Source organism: Phalangium opilio, unplaced genomic scaffold (assembly GCF_054372755.1).
Source record: "Phalangium opilio isolate 3A_F unplaced genomic scaffold, DU_Popi_V2 ptg000038l_1, whole genome shotgun sequence".
NCBI classification, from domain to species: domain Eukaryota; kingdom Metazoa; phylum Arthropoda; class Arachnida; order Opiliones; family Phalangiidae; genus Phalangium; species Phalangium opilio.
The window spans coordinates 1,000,047-1,012,811 of record NW_028324161.1 but is presented as its reverse complement, the minus strand read 5'-3'; the positions used below and the strand labels follow the sequence as shown (position 1 = coordinate 1,012,811).

The following is a 12,765-nucleotide window of genomic DNA, read 5'->3' as shown; positions in this document are numbered from 1 at the left end:
TAGATCTTCAGTCTAACGCTCTCCCAACTGAGGTATTTCGGCTCTTCTTCTTGCGACCAGGGAAACTTTCCTTTGGAAATAATTTACTTTAAGATACATGATTTAAAAAAATTTCATATTGCCGAAACCCGGGATCGAACCAGGGACCTTTAGATGTTCAGTCTAACGCTCTCCCAACTGAGCTATTTCGGCTCTTTTTCACGCAAACAGGGAAACTTTACATAGGAAAACAGTTTACTTTAATGTATACGACCCAAAAGCCTTTCTTGTTGCCGAAACCCGGGATCGAACCAGGGACCTTTAGATATTCAGTCTAACGCTCTCCCAACTGAGGTATTTCAGCTCTCTTTCAAGCAAACAAGAAAACTTTACTGAAGCAAATAATTTACTTAAAGATACACGACCCAAAAAGCACTCGTGTTGCCGAAACCCGGGATCGAACCAGGGAGCTTTAGATCTTCAGTTAAACGCTCTCCCAACTGAGCTATTTCGGCTCTCTTTCGTGCAAACAGAGAAACTTTACTGAAGCAAATAATTTACTTTAAGATACACGACCCAAAAAAGCACTCGTGTTGCCGAAACCCGGGATCGAACCAGGGACCTTTAGATCTTCAGTCTAACGCTCTCCCAACTGAGCTATTTCGGCTCTTTTTCACGCAAACAGGGAAACTTTACATAGGAAAACAGTTTACTTTAATGTATACGACCCAAAAGCCTTTCTTGTTGCCGAAACCCGGGATCGAACCAGGGACCTTTAGATCTTCAGTCTAACGCTCTCCCAACTGAGGTATTTCGGCTCTTCTTCTTGCGACCAGGGAAACTTTCCTTTGGAAATAATTTACTTTAAGATACATGATTTAAAAAAATTTCATATTGACGAAACCCGGGATCGAACCAGGGACCTTTAGATGTTCAGTCTAACGCTCTCCCAACTGAGCTATTTCGGCTCTTTTTCACGCAAACAGGGAAACTTTACATAGGAAAACAGTTTACTTTAATGTATACGACCCAAAAGCCTTTCTTGTTGCCGAAACCCGGGATCGAACCAGGGACCTTTAGATCTTCAGTCTAACGCTCTCCCAACTGAGGTATTTCAGCTCTCTTTCAAGCAAACAAGAAAACTTTACTGAAGCAAATAATTTACTTAAAGATACACGACCCAAAAAGCACTCGTGTTGCCGAAACCCGGGATCGAACCAGGGAGCTTTAGATCTTCAGTCTAACGCTCTCCCAACTGAGCTATTTCGGCTCTCTTTCGTGCAAACAGGGAAACTTTACTGAAGCAAATAATTTACTTTAAGATACACGACCCAAAAAAGCACTCGTGTTGCCGAAACCCGGGATCGAACCAGGGACCTTTAGATCTTCAGTCTAACGCTCTCCCAACTGAGCTATTTCGGCTCTTTTTCACGCAAACAGGGAAACTTTACATAGGAAAACAATTTACTTTAATGTATACGACCCAAAAGCCTTTCTTGTTGCCCAAACCCGGGATCGAACCAGGGACCTTTAGATCTTCAGTCTAACGCTCTCCCAACTGAGCTATTTCGGCTCTTCTTCTTGCGACCAGGGAAACTTTCCTTTGGAAATAATTTACTTTAAGATACATGATCCAAAAAAATTTCTTATTGCCGAAACCCGGGATCGAACCAGGGACCTTTAGATCTTCAGTCTAACGCTCTCCCAACTGAGCTATTTCGGCTCTTTTTCACGCAAACAGGGAAACTTTACATAGGAAAACAGTTTACTTTAATGTATACGACCCAAAAGCCTTTCTTGTTGCCCAAACCCGGGATCGAACCAGGGACCTTTAGATCTTCAGTCTAACGCTCTCCCAACTGAGCTATTTCGGCTCTTCTTCTTGCGACCAGGGAAACTTTCCTTTGGAAATAATTAACTTTAAGATACATGATCCAAAAAGATTTCATATTGCCGAAACCCGGGATCGAACCAGGGACCTTTAGATCTTCAGTCTAACGCTCTCCCAACTGAGCTATTTCGGCTCTTTTCACGCAAACAGGGAAACTTTACTTAGGAAAACAGTTTACTTTAATGTATACGACCCAAAAGCCTTTCTTGTTGCCCAAACCCGGGATCGAACCAGGGACCTTTAGATCTTTAGTCTAACGCTCTCCCAACTGAGCTATTTCGGCTCTTCTTCTTGCGACCAGGGAAACTTTCCTTTGGAAATAATTTACTTTAAGATACATGATCCAAAAAGATTTCATATTGCCGAAACCCGGGATCGAACCTGGGACCTTTAGATCTTCAGTCCAACGCTCTCCCAACTAAGCTATTTCGGCTCTTTTTCACGCAAACAGGGAAACTTTACATAGGAAAACAGTTTACTTTAATGTATACGACCCAAAAGCCTTTCTTGTTGCCGAAACCCGGGATCAAACCAGGGACCTTTAGATCTTCAGTCTAACGCTCTCCCAACTGAGGTATTTCAGCTCTCTTTCATGCAAACAAGAAAATTTTACTGAAGCAAATAATTTACTTAAAGATACACGACCCAAAAAGCACTCGTGTTGCCGAAACCCGGGATCGAACCAGGGACCTTTAGATCTTCAGTCTAACGCTCTCCCAACTGAGCTATTTCGGCTCTCTTTCGTGCAAACAGGGAAACTTTACTGAAGCAAATAATTTACTTTAAGATACACGACCCAAAAAAGCACTCGTGTTGCCGAAACCCGGGATCGAACCAGGGACCTTTAGATCTTCAGTCTAACGCTCTCCCAACTGAGTTATTTCGGCTCTTTTTCACGCAAACAGGGAAACTTTACTTAGGAAAACAGTTTACTTTAATGTATACGACCCAAAAGCCTTTCTTGTTGCCGAAACCAGGGATCGAACCAGGGACCTTTAGATCTTCAGTCTAACGCTCTCCCAACTGAGCCATTTCGGCTCTTTTTCACGCAACCAGGGACACTTTGCATAGGAAAACAGTTTACTTGAATGTATACTCCCAAAAGCCTTTCTTGTTGCCGAAATCCGGGCCCGAACCAGGGACCTTTAGAACTTCAGTCTAACGCTCTCCCAACTGAGCTATTTCGGCTCTTTTTCATGCAACCAGGAAACTTTCCTTTGGAAATAATTTATTTTAAGATACACGATCCAAAAAGATTTCATATTGCCGAAACCCGGGATCGAACCAGGGACCTTTAGATCTTCAGTCTAACGCTCTCCCAACTGAGCTATTTCGGCTCTTCTTCTTGCGACCAGGGAAACTTTCCTTTGGAAATAATTTACTTTAAGATACATGATCCAAAAAGATTTCATATTGCCGAAACCCGGGACCTTTAGATCTTCAGTCTAACGCTCTCCCAACTGAGCTATTTCGGCTCTTTTTCACGCAAACAGGGAAACTTTACATAGGAAAACAGTTTGCTTTAATGTATACGACCCAAAAGCCTTTCTTGTTGCCGAAACCCGGGATCGAACCAGGGACCTTTAGATCTTCAGTCTAACGCTCTGCCAACTGAGGTTTTTCAGCTCTCTTTCATGCAAACAAGAAAACTTTACTGAAGCAAATAATTTACTTAAAGATACACGACCCAAAAAGCACTCGTGTTGCCGAAACCCGGGAACGAACCAGGGACCTTTAGATCTTCAGTCTAACGCTCTCCCAACTGAGCTATTTCGGCTCTCTTTCGTGCAAACAGGGAAACTTTACTGAAGCAAATAATTTACTTAAAGATACACGACCCAAAAAGCACTCGTGTTGCCGAAACCCGGGATCGAACCAGGGACCTTTAGATCTTCAGTTAAACGCTCTCCCAACTGAGCTATTTCGGCTCTCTTTCGTGCAAACAGAGAAACTTTACTGAAGCAAATAATTTACTTTAAGATACACGACCCAAAAAAGCACTCGTGTTGCCGAAACCCGGGATCGAACCAGGGACCTTTAGATCTTCAGTCTAACGCTCTCCCAACTGAGCTATTTCGGCTCTTGTTCACGCAAACAGGGAAACTTTACATAGGAAAACAATTTACATTAATGTATACGACCCAAAACCCTTTCTTGTTGCCCAAACCCGGGACCGAACCAGGGACCTTTAGATCTTCAGTCTAACGCTCTCCCAACTGAGCTATTTCGGCTCTTCTTCTTGCGACCAGGGAAACTTTCCTTTGGAAATAATTTACTTTAAGATACATGATTTAAAAAAATTTCATATTGCCGAAACCCGGGATCGAACCAGGGACCTTTAGATCTTCAGTCTAACGCTCTCCCAACTGAGCTATTTCGGCTCTTTTTCACGCAAACAGGGAAACTTTACATAGGAAAACAGTTTACTTTAATGTATACGACCCAAAAGCCTTTCTTGTTGCCGAAACCCGGGATCGAACCAGGGACCTTTAGATCTTCAGTCTAACGCTCTCCCAACTGAGGTATTTCGGCTCTTCTTCTTGCGACCAGGGAAACTTTCCTTTGGAAATAATTTACTTTAAGATACATGATCTAAAAAGATTTCATATTGCCGAAACCCGGGATCGAACCAGGGACCTTTAGATATTCAGTCCAACGCTCTCCCAACTGAGCTATTTCGGCTCTTTTTCACGCAAACAGGGAAACTTTACATAGGAAAACAGTTTACTTTAATGTATACGACCCAAAAGCCTTTCTTGTTGCCCAAACCCGGGATCGAACCAGGGACCTTTAGATCTTCAGTCTAACGCTCTCCCAACTGAGCTATTTCGGCTCTTCTTCTTGCGACCAGGGAAACTTTCCTTTGGAAATAATTAACTTTAAGATACATGATCCAAAAAGATTTCATATTGCCGAAACCCGGGATCGAACCAGGGACCTTTAGATCTTCAGTCTAACGCTCTCCCAACTGAGCTATTTCGGCTCTTTTCACGCAAACAGGGAAACTTTACTTAGGAAAACAGTTTACTTTAATGTATACGACCCAAAAGCCTTTCTTGTTGCCCAAACCCGGGATCGAACCAGGGACCTTTAGATCTTTAGTCTAACGCTCTCCCAACTGAGCTATTTCGGCTCTTCTTCTTGCGACCAGGGAAACTTTCCTTTGGAAATAATTTACTTTAAGATACATGATCCAAAAAGATTTCATATTGCCGAAACCCGGGATCGAACCTGGGACCTTTAGATCTTCAGTCCAACGCTCTCCCAACTAAGCTATTTCGGCTCTTTTTCACGCAAACAGGGAAACTTTACATAGGAAAACAGTTTACTTTAATGTATACGACCCAAAAGCCTTTCTTGTTGCCGAAACCCGGGATCAAACCAGGGACCTTTAGATCTTCAGTCTAACGCTCTCCCAACTGAGGTATTTCAGCTCTCTTTCATGCAAACAAGAAAATTTTACTGAAGCAAATAATTTACTTAAAGATACACGACCCAAAAAGCACTCGTGTTGCCGAAACCCGGGATCGAACCAGGGACCTTTAGATCTTCAGTCTAACGCTCTCCCAACTGAGCTATTTCGGCTCTCTTTCGTGCAAACAGGGAAACTTTACTGAAGCAAATAATTTACTTTAAGATACACGACCCAAAAAAGCACTCGTGTTGCCGAAACCCGGGATCGAACCAGGGACCTTTAGATCTTCAGTCTAACGCTCTCCCAACTGAGTTATTTCGGCTCTTTTTCACGCAAACAGGGAAACTTTACTTAGGAAAACAGTTTACTTTAATGTATACGACCCAAAAGCCTTTCTTGTTGCCGAAACCAGGGATCGAACCAGGGACCTTTAGATCTTCAGTCTAACGCTCTCCCAACTGAGCCATTTCGGCTCTTTTTCACGCAACCAGGGACACTTTGCATAGGAAAACAGTTTACTTGAATGTATACTCCCAAAAGCCTTTCTTGTTGCCGAAATCCGGGCCCGAACCAGGGACCTTTAGAACTTCAGTCTAACGCTCTCCCAACTGAGCTATTTCGGCTCTTTTTCATGCAACCAGGAAACTTTCCTTTGGAAATAATTTATTTTAAGATACACGATCCAAAAAGATTTCATATTGCCGAAACCCGGGATCGAACCAGGGACCTTTAGATCTTCAGTCTAACGCTCTCCCAACTGAGCTATTTCGGCTCTTCTTCTTGCGACCAGGGAAACTTTCCTTTGGAAATAATTTACTTTAAGATACATGATCCAAAAAGATTTCATATTGCCGAAACCCGGGACCTTTAGATCTTCAGTCTAACGCTCTCCCAACTGAGCTATTTCGGCTCTTTTTCACGCAAACAGGGAAACTTTACATAGGAAAACAGTTTGCTTTAATGTATACGACCCAAAAGCCTTTCTTGTTGCCGAAACCCGGGATCGAACCAGGGACCTTTAGATCTTCAGTCTAACGCTCTGCCAACTGAGGTTTTTCAGCTCTCTTTCATGCAAACAAGAAAACTTTACTGAAGCAAATAATTTACTTAAAGATACACGACCCAAAAAGCACTCGTGTTGCCGAAACCCGGGAACGAACCAGGGACCTTTAGATCTTCAGTCTAACGCTCTCCCAACTGAGCTATTTCGGCTCTCTTTCGTGCAAACAGGGAAACTTTACTGAAGCAAATAATTTACTTAAAGATACACGACCCAAAAAGCACTCGTGTTGCCGAAACCCGGGATCGAACCAGGGACCTTTAGATCTTCAGTTAAACGCTCTCCCAACTGAGCTATTTCGGCTCTCTTTCGTGCAAACAGAGAAACTTTACTGAAGCAAATAATTTACTTTAAGATACACGACCCAAAAAAGCACTCGTGTTGCCGAAACCCGGGATCGAACCAGGGACCTTTAGATCTTCAGTCTAACGCTCTCCCAACTGAGCTATTTCGGCTCTTGTTCACGCAAACAGGGAAACTTTACATAGGAAAACAATTTACATTAATGTATACGACCCAAAACCCTTTCTTGTTGCCCAAACCCGGGACCGAACCAGGGACCTTTAGATCTTCAGTCTAACGCTCTCCCAACTGAGCTATTTCGGCTCTTCTTCTTGCGACCAGGGAAACTTTCCTTTGGAAATAATTTACTTTAAGATACATGATTTTAAAAAATTTCATATTGCCGAAACCCGGGATCGAACCAGGGACCTTTAGATCTTCAGTCTAACGCTCTCCCAACTGAGCTATTTCGGCTCTTTTTCACGCAAACAGGGAAACTTTACATAGGAAAACAGTTTACTTTAATGTATACGACCCAAAAGCCTTTCTTGTTGCCGAAACCCGGGATCGAACCAGGGACCTTTAGATCTTCAGTCTAACGCTCTCCCAACTGAGGTATTTCGGCTCTTCTTCTTGCGACCAGGGAAACTTTCCTTTGGAAATAATTTACTTTAAGATACATGATCTAAAAAGATTTCATATTGCCGAAACCCGGGATCGAACCAGGGACCTTTAGATATTCAGTCCAACGCTCTCCCAACTGAGCTATTTCGGCTCTTTTTCACGCAAACAGGGAAACTTTACATAGGAAAACAGTTTACTTTAATGTATACGACCCAAAAGCCTTTCTTGTTGCCGAAACCCGGGGTCAAACCAGGGACCTTTAGATCTTCAGTCTAACGCTCTCCCAACTGAGGTATTTCAGCTCTCTTTCATGCAAACAAGAAAACTTTACTGAAGCAAATAATTTACTTAAAGATACACGACCCAAAAAGCACTCGTGTTGCCGAAACCCGGGATCGAACCAGGGACCTTTAGATCTTCAGTCAAACGCTCTCCCAACTGAGCTATTTCGGCTCTCTTTCGTGCAAACAGAGAAACTTTACTGAAGCAAATAATTTACTTTAAGATACACGACCCAAAAAAGCACTCGTGTTGCCGAAACCCGGGATCGAACCAGGGACCTTTAGATCTTCAGTCTAACGCTCTCCCAACTGAGCTATTTCGGCTCTTTTTCACGCAAACAGGGAAACTTTACATAGGAAAACAATTTACTTTAATGTATACGACCCAAAAGCCTTTCTTGTTGCCCAAACCCGGGATCGAACCAGGGACCTTTAGATCTTCAGTCTAACGCTTTTTTTTTTTTTTTTTTTTTATTAAAAGCATCGAAAACATTACAATGGAATATGTAAGTGGTTATAACGGTTAAATTGAATTAAAAGAATGATTAAGTTACAGCATTAATTCCTGGAGTTAACTAAACAATATTAAAACAACATCTGCAACCTTGTTACGGTAGTAGCTAAGTTAGAAAACTTGTTACGATGCAATAATAATGCAATATATTTGTGGGCAAAGGAACGTACCCTGGCAAGCAAAACTGGAACACTGAAAGGCAGGACGATACCAAGGCCCGCTTTTACAACCAATTGACAACGATATTTCCATAGTACATACTTAACAATACTAATTAACAACAAGGCAGCCTGCCAAAATAAGAGAGGTTTATCGTTCGAAGACGCGTAACAATGAAAAATTACTAAGTTATATCTGGTACAATCAAATTTAAACTCAGGATCAAAAGTATACACACAAAATGCATTAAAAATTGACTCCCAAAGGGATCGGGACTTTGGACAGGTAAGGAACAAATGGTCAACAGTCTCATCCGCGCCGTGGCAAAAGACGCACGTAGCGTCTGGAACGAGCCCCGCGTGAACAATCCGCGATTTCACCGGTAAGCCTTGGTGGAGGATCTTCAAGTTACAAGTCGATAGCACCGGACCCAGATGGCTGTTCGTGAGGTCCTTGAATTTTACCCGTGGCCGCGGATCGTGTAAAAAAAGATTCCACCTTTGCTCGCCAGAAGATTCGAAGGTTGGGGGCAGGAGTGCGCGGTACAATGAACCAACGGATTCAACCGAGAGCGGACGCGTCGTGCCATCACCCGAGATGAACCGTACCTTAACGCATTGCGGGTCCAGAGGTGTCGCCGGACGCAGGAAGAGGCGTACCCACTCGGGAGGCAAACTGGTCTTTATCGCGTCATATAAGCGGTGCAACCGAGGTGGCGGAACCTCCGTGTAGGGATCAGTCAGATAACATTGCTCCGAAATAGCAGCAGGTGGTAAGAAGCCCGGTATGACACCATAGTGGATATCGCGAAGGGTGCGGAACCCAGCGCGAGCCAGTACTACACGCTCGAGGCCAAAAGTAGGAGGCAGCGGTATGCGAGAATTAAAGAAGAGGGGTTCTTCAAGAGGGTTGGTGACCGGTGCGACGTTCAAGGTCCGGTTTTGCAAAAACGACCACCAACTGCGCAATATTTCGCCATAACGAGGCGGCGTGGCAGCGAGGCACCTTTGTCGAAATGGTAAGCGAAAGGCGTGGTACCAAGGAATAAGCCCACCTCCATATTCCTTGAGCAGTAAGATATGAATGGCCCGATCGTAATGGGGCAACTCGTCCAATAGAAGACCATATGCCTCATGCAGGCGGAAGGCTTGACATTTGAGAGCAACATCCACCAGGCCAAAGCCCCCCACGGACCTGGGACGGGTAAGAGTAACGTAGTCAATAGCGTGGTAAGTTGAGCCCCAAATAAACTCCACAAATAGTTTCTTCAATTCGGATAGGAAGGACGCAGGGCAAGGAAGAACCCTCGCCAAATGCCAAAGTTTTGAAGCGACAAGACAGTTGAGGATAAGTATCTTGCCTATAACGGTCAACTGGCGGCGTTTCCAGGCACGAAGGATCGATATAAACCCGGGGAGTTTATCATCCCAATTCAGGGAATTCGACAAGGTCACATCGTGGGTTAAATGAACTCCTAGAAACTTACGGGGGTAAGATGACACAGTCACTCCGGAAATGGTGGTCTCAGCGTTAGTAGCCCAGGAGCCAATCCATTGGCCTGAACTCTTGTCAAGGTTTATTTTTGCACCGGAAGCCAGGCCATACTCCTCATAACGCCGAACGACGTGCGATATGGCGGTCGTAGATGACAATAGCAAAGTGTTATCGTCAACGTGTTGAAACAATACTGGGCTAGCAGTATTTTTAATCCGGATGCGGTCAATACTGGGGCACTGATCGAGAGCTAAGCAAAGGGGTTCCGTGGAAAAAGCGTACAGCAACGGGCTCAGCGGGCAGCCTTGACGAACGGATCGACCCAGTCTGAAGAAGTCGGTGAGAAAGCCATTAACTTTGATAGTGGTACTGCTACTGGAGAGAAAAATCTCCATCCATTTCAGAAACACGGGGCCAAAACCAAACGAGGCAAGTGTGCGAAGCAGAAAAGTCCAGTCCACACAATCGAACGCTTTTGTCAGGTCCATCTTCAATAGTATACCGGGCTGGTTTTTCAGATGTAAGTAAGACATCACATCGCTCACGTACCGAGTCGTCGTGGACACGTCACGCCCACGAATAGCGCCCGTTTGACAAGGGGAAATGACGGACGGCGCGATCAACGAGAGTCGAGAGGCAAACACCTTTGCAATGAGCTTGCGATCCGTATTTAATAGCGTAATCGGCCTCCAATTACGAAGAAGCGACGGGTCCCCCTCCTTCGGCAATAAAACCACCATACCCTGCGTCATGGACCGGGGTAGCCGACCCGTGGTATGGATTTCCATCAAAAGGCGCAAGAATTCGTCCTTAATCAGTGGTAAGACGAACCGCCAAAAACGGACGGTAAGCCCATCCGTGCCAGGGCTACGACCAACGGCCATCGCGCGTAAGGCGGCGGTAAGGTCGGGCCACGTAACAGGACCGTCACACAGATCCCTGTCGTCAGGTGTCAACCGGTCCTTGACGAAGGACGTAAAGTGATCCGTAACGGAATCATCGCTCGGAGCCCGTCGGTAGAGATCACTAAAATAGCGGAAGACTTCGCCCCGCACTCGGAGGCTATCGTCGAGGGTGGTACCGTCATCCAACTGAAGATGTTTCAGGCTCCGCCTGGATTGGCGGTGCCGTTCCAAACTAAGAAAGTACCCGGAAGGTTGTTCCCCCAAATCCTGCCACGCCAAATTTGAACGGATGACCGCACCCTGCAACTCACGTAAGTCATAGTCCCGTAAAGCCGTCTGAACGTCAAACAATTCCTTCTCGAGATGATCCGCGGGAGTCTGTATTAACTGGTCCGAGAGAGACGCGAACCGAGAGGCCAACGTCGCGCGTGTCTGCCGCTGATCTCTGGCACGCGATTTACCATAAAAAATCGCATAGTCACGTAGTCGAGTCTTTAAATTTTCATACCAAAGGAAAATGTCATCGCGACATTCCGGCGTAGACCGACTACGAGCGATGACGCGCTGTACGGCCGTTGCGAAAACGGCTTCGTCAAGTAAGGAGTCATTAAAAGACCAAGTCCCCGGACCGCGAATGACGCCCTCGAAATCCATGTGAGTGATGACCATGGCATGATCGGAAATAGGACAAGGTCGGATAAGGGAATGACGGACATTATGGGAGTCAAAATTACGAACAAAAATGTAGTCAATGCGAGAACGAATAAATTTACCAAATACAAAACCCGAGCGCGTAAATTCACAATTATTAGCATGTTTAAGTCGGTAAGTGTCAATCAAATTTAGGCTATCCTTAAAAACTTGAACGTTAGTAGGCCGAAAACCAGAGGACCCCACCCCCGAGGGCGAACGATCCAGGTGGCGACTACAAATATCATTTAGATCCCCCGCAAACACGACTCTACCGTCCGGGAAAGAATTTCTGATATCTCCAAAAAACTGAACCCGATCACCCTCGGCGTTGGGGGCGGAAACATTAAAAAAATACGTTCTTACATCAAAAAACTCGGTAGTAACCAATAAAGCCCGACCGGAAATTATTTGAGTAACATTCAAGACCCGTATAGACAATTTTTTAGTAAACAAGATAGCAACTCCCCGAAAGCCACTCACTAGATCATGAGAAAAAAACAATTGACCAAAAAATAACAATTTAAAGGCAGCGACATGCGACGCATCCCAATGCGTTTCTTGTAAAAAAACAATGTCCATGTCCTTAATGAATTCGACTAATAAAGCCATCTTACCCACGTCTCGTAAACCATGAACATTTAAAGTAGCTATTTTGACAACCATGCAACCTACTTTGTCTGTGAAGGGTCCGGCGGTTTATTCGGAGTAAACCCACGAGCGTTGGCCAGATTCGGATTCGGTTTCCTCAGGAACTGGGGACGTTTCTGCGACAAGTCAGAGGTGGAACCAAGAGAATGTTTAGTTCCCCGATTGCCGCCCCCCTCTGACTCAAATGGGTTAACTTCCGCATCGGGGTCACCGTCGACGAGCATATCCTCACTAGAACTGAGATTCTGGCCATGATGGCCAGAAATGGTAACGGTGACATTAGGAATCTCCGCATCAGCAACTCCATCGGACATTGGAGCAGGGGGCAAGCCTGCCCCATCACGGACAGGAGAGACTTCGGACTGGAGCACGACATCGCGTTCAGAACCGATAGCTACCTGACCCAACTTCTCTGGGCAGTCACGGGCAAGATGACCGTGTGTCTCACACCGACGACAAACATTACGCGGACAACTTTTGTAAATGTGACCTTCAGCGAGACACCCGTTACAAACCCGATTTTGCGCCTCATGGCGAACGCGATAAAAGGATTCGCGCCCGAGAACATCCGCGATTTTCAAACCGTACGGAAGTGATGAAACCCCCTTGGGCAAAACCACGCGTACGCAACGCTCACCAAGATACAATCCATCAAATTTACGCCAAACGACCTCCCCTTTGATTTCGCAACCAAGGGAGACCAATTTCGCAACCACGGCATCATCGGACACGAATTCAGGCAAACCATGTATTTTAATAATTACCGATCTCGAGACGACTGATTCAGCAGGACACAGGACGTCCATGATTTCCACCCCAG

The 12,765-nt window shown here is 45.0% G+C and overlaps 25 non-coding genes across 25 annotated transcripts; all 25 read right to left on the bottom strand.

Moving 5' to 3' along the window:
• Positions 1-119: 119 nt before the first annotated feature.
• TRNAF-GAA (transfer RNA phenylalanine (anticodon GAA)) lies at positions 120-192 on the bottom strand. The gene has a single exon. It is a non-coding gene; the product is annotated as a tRNA-Phe (tRNA).
• Positions 193-573: 381 nt separating this feature from the next.
• TRNAF-GAA (transfer RNA phenylalanine (anticodon GAA)) lies at positions 574-646 on the bottom strand. Its single transcript has one exon. It is a non-coding gene; the product is annotated as a tRNA-Phe (tRNA).
• A 530-nt stretch (positions 647-1,176) lies between these two features.
• Positions 1,177-1,249, bottom strand: TRNAF-GAA (transfer RNA phenylalanine (anticodon GAA)). The gene has a single exon. It is a non-coding gene; the product is annotated as a tRNA-Phe (tRNA).
• Positions 1,250-1,328: 79 nt separating this feature from the next.
• TRNAF-GAA (transfer RNA phenylalanine (anticodon GAA)) lies at positions 1,329-1,401 on the bottom strand. The gene has a single exon. It is a non-coding gene; the product is annotated as a tRNA-Phe (tRNA).
• Positions 1,402-1,479: 78 nt separating this feature from the next.
• Positions 1,480-1,552, bottom strand: TRNAF-GAA (transfer RNA phenylalanine (anticodon GAA)). The gene has a single exon. It is a non-coding gene; the product is annotated as a tRNA-Phe (tRNA).
• A 77-nt stretch (positions 1,553-1,629) lies between these two features.
• On the bottom strand, positions 1,630-1,702 carry TRNAF-GAA (transfer RNA phenylalanine (anticodon GAA)). Its single transcript has one exon. It is a non-coding gene; the product is annotated as a tRNA-Phe (tRNA).
• Positions 1,703-1,780: 78 nt separating this feature from the next.
• TRNAF-GAA (transfer RNA phenylalanine (anticodon GAA)) lies at positions 1,781-1,853 on the bottom strand. The gene has a single exon. It is a non-coding gene; the product is annotated as a tRNA-Phe (tRNA).
• Positions 1,854-1,930: 77 nt separating this feature from the next.
• On the bottom strand, positions 1,931-2,003 carry TRNAF-GAA (transfer RNA phenylalanine (anticodon GAA)). Its single transcript has one exon. It is a non-coding gene; the product is annotated as a tRNA-Phe (tRNA).
• A 77-nt stretch (positions 2,004-2,080) lies between these two features.
• On the bottom strand, positions 2,081-2,153 carry TRNAF-AAA (transfer RNA phenylalanine (anticodon AAA)). Its single transcript has one exon. It is a non-coding gene; the product is annotated as a tRNA-Phe (tRNA).
• A 379-nt stretch (positions 2,154-2,532) lies between these two features.
• Positions 2,533-2,605, bottom strand: TRNAF-GAA (transfer RNA phenylalanine (anticodon GAA)). The gene has a single exon. It is a non-coding gene; the product is annotated as a tRNA-Phe (tRNA).
• Positions 2,606-2,835: 230 nt separating this feature from the next.
• On the bottom strand, positions 2,836-2,908 carry TRNAF-GAA (transfer RNA phenylalanine (anticodon GAA)). Its single transcript has one exon. It is a non-coding gene; the product is annotated as a tRNA-Phe (tRNA).
• Positions 2,909-3,134: 226 nt separating this feature from the next.
• TRNAF-GAA (transfer RNA phenylalanine (anticodon GAA)) lies at positions 3,135-3,207 on the bottom strand. Its single transcript has one exon. It is a non-coding gene; the product is annotated as a tRNA-Phe (tRNA).
• A 367-nt stretch (positions 3,208-3,574) lies between these two features.
• On the bottom strand, positions 3,575-3,647 carry TRNAF-GAA (transfer RNA phenylalanine (anticodon GAA)). The gene has a single exon. It is a non-coding gene; the product is annotated as a tRNA-Phe (tRNA).
• A 230-nt stretch (positions 3,648-3,877) lies between these two features.
• TRNAF-GAA (transfer RNA phenylalanine (anticodon GAA)) lies at positions 3,878-3,950 on the bottom strand. The gene has a single exon. It is a non-coding gene; the product is annotated as a tRNA-Phe (tRNA).
• A 228-nt stretch (positions 3,951-4,178) lies between these two features.
• TRNAF-GAA (transfer RNA phenylalanine (anticodon GAA)) lies at positions 4,179-4,251 on the bottom strand. The gene has a single exon. It is a non-coding gene; the product is annotated as a tRNA-Phe (tRNA).
• A 379-nt stretch (positions 4,252-4,630) lies between these two features.
• On the bottom strand, positions 4,631-4,703 carry TRNAF-GAA (transfer RNA phenylalanine (anticodon GAA)). The gene has a single exon. It is a non-coding gene; the product is annotated as a tRNA-Phe (tRNA).
• Positions 4,704-4,780: 77 nt separating this feature from the next.
• TRNAF-GAA (transfer RNA phenylalanine (anticodon GAA)) lies at positions 4,781-4,853 on the bottom strand. The gene has a single exon. It is a non-coding gene; the product is annotated as a tRNA-Phe (tRNA).
• A 77-nt stretch (positions 4,854-4,930) lies between these two features.
• TRNAF-AAA (transfer RNA phenylalanine (anticodon AAA)) lies at positions 4,931-5,003 on the bottom strand. The gene has a single exon. It is a non-coding gene; the product is annotated as a tRNA-Phe (tRNA).
• Positions 5,004-5,382: 379 nt separating this feature from the next.
• TRNAF-GAA (transfer RNA phenylalanine (anticodon GAA)) lies at positions 5,383-5,455 on the bottom strand. The gene has a single exon. It is a non-coding gene; the product is annotated as a tRNA-Phe (tRNA).
• A 230-nt stretch (positions 5,456-5,685) lies between these two features.
• TRNAF-GAA (transfer RNA phenylalanine (anticodon GAA)) lies at positions 5,686-5,758 on the bottom strand. Its single transcript has one exon. It is a non-coding gene; the product is annotated as a tRNA-Phe (tRNA).
• A 226-nt stretch (positions 5,759-5,984) lies between these two features.
• TRNAF-GAA (transfer RNA phenylalanine (anticodon GAA)) lies at positions 5,985-6,057 on the bottom strand. Its single transcript has one exon. It is a non-coding gene; the product is annotated as a tRNA-Phe (tRNA).
• A 670-nt stretch (positions 6,058-6,727) lies between these two features.
• Positions 6,728-6,800, bottom strand: TRNAF-GAA (transfer RNA phenylalanine (anticodon GAA)). Its single transcript has one exon. It is a non-coding gene; the product is annotated as a tRNA-Phe (tRNA).
• A 228-nt stretch (positions 6,801-7,028) lies between these two features.
• TRNAF-GAA (transfer RNA phenylalanine (anticodon GAA)) lies at positions 7,029-7,101 on the bottom strand. Its single transcript has one exon. It is a non-coding gene; the product is annotated as a tRNA-Phe (tRNA).
• Positions 7,102-7,631: 530 nt separating this feature from the next.
• TRNAF-GAA (transfer RNA phenylalanine (anticodon GAA)) lies at positions 7,632-7,704 on the bottom strand. Its single transcript has one exon. It is a non-coding gene; the product is annotated as a tRNA-Phe (tRNA).
• A 79-nt stretch (positions 7,705-7,783) lies between these two features.
• On the bottom strand, positions 7,784-7,856 carry TRNAF-GAA (transfer RNA phenylalanine (anticodon GAA)). The gene has a single exon. It is a non-coding gene; the product is annotated as a tRNA-Phe (tRNA).
• Positions 7,857-12,765: the final 4,909 nt, after the last annotated feature.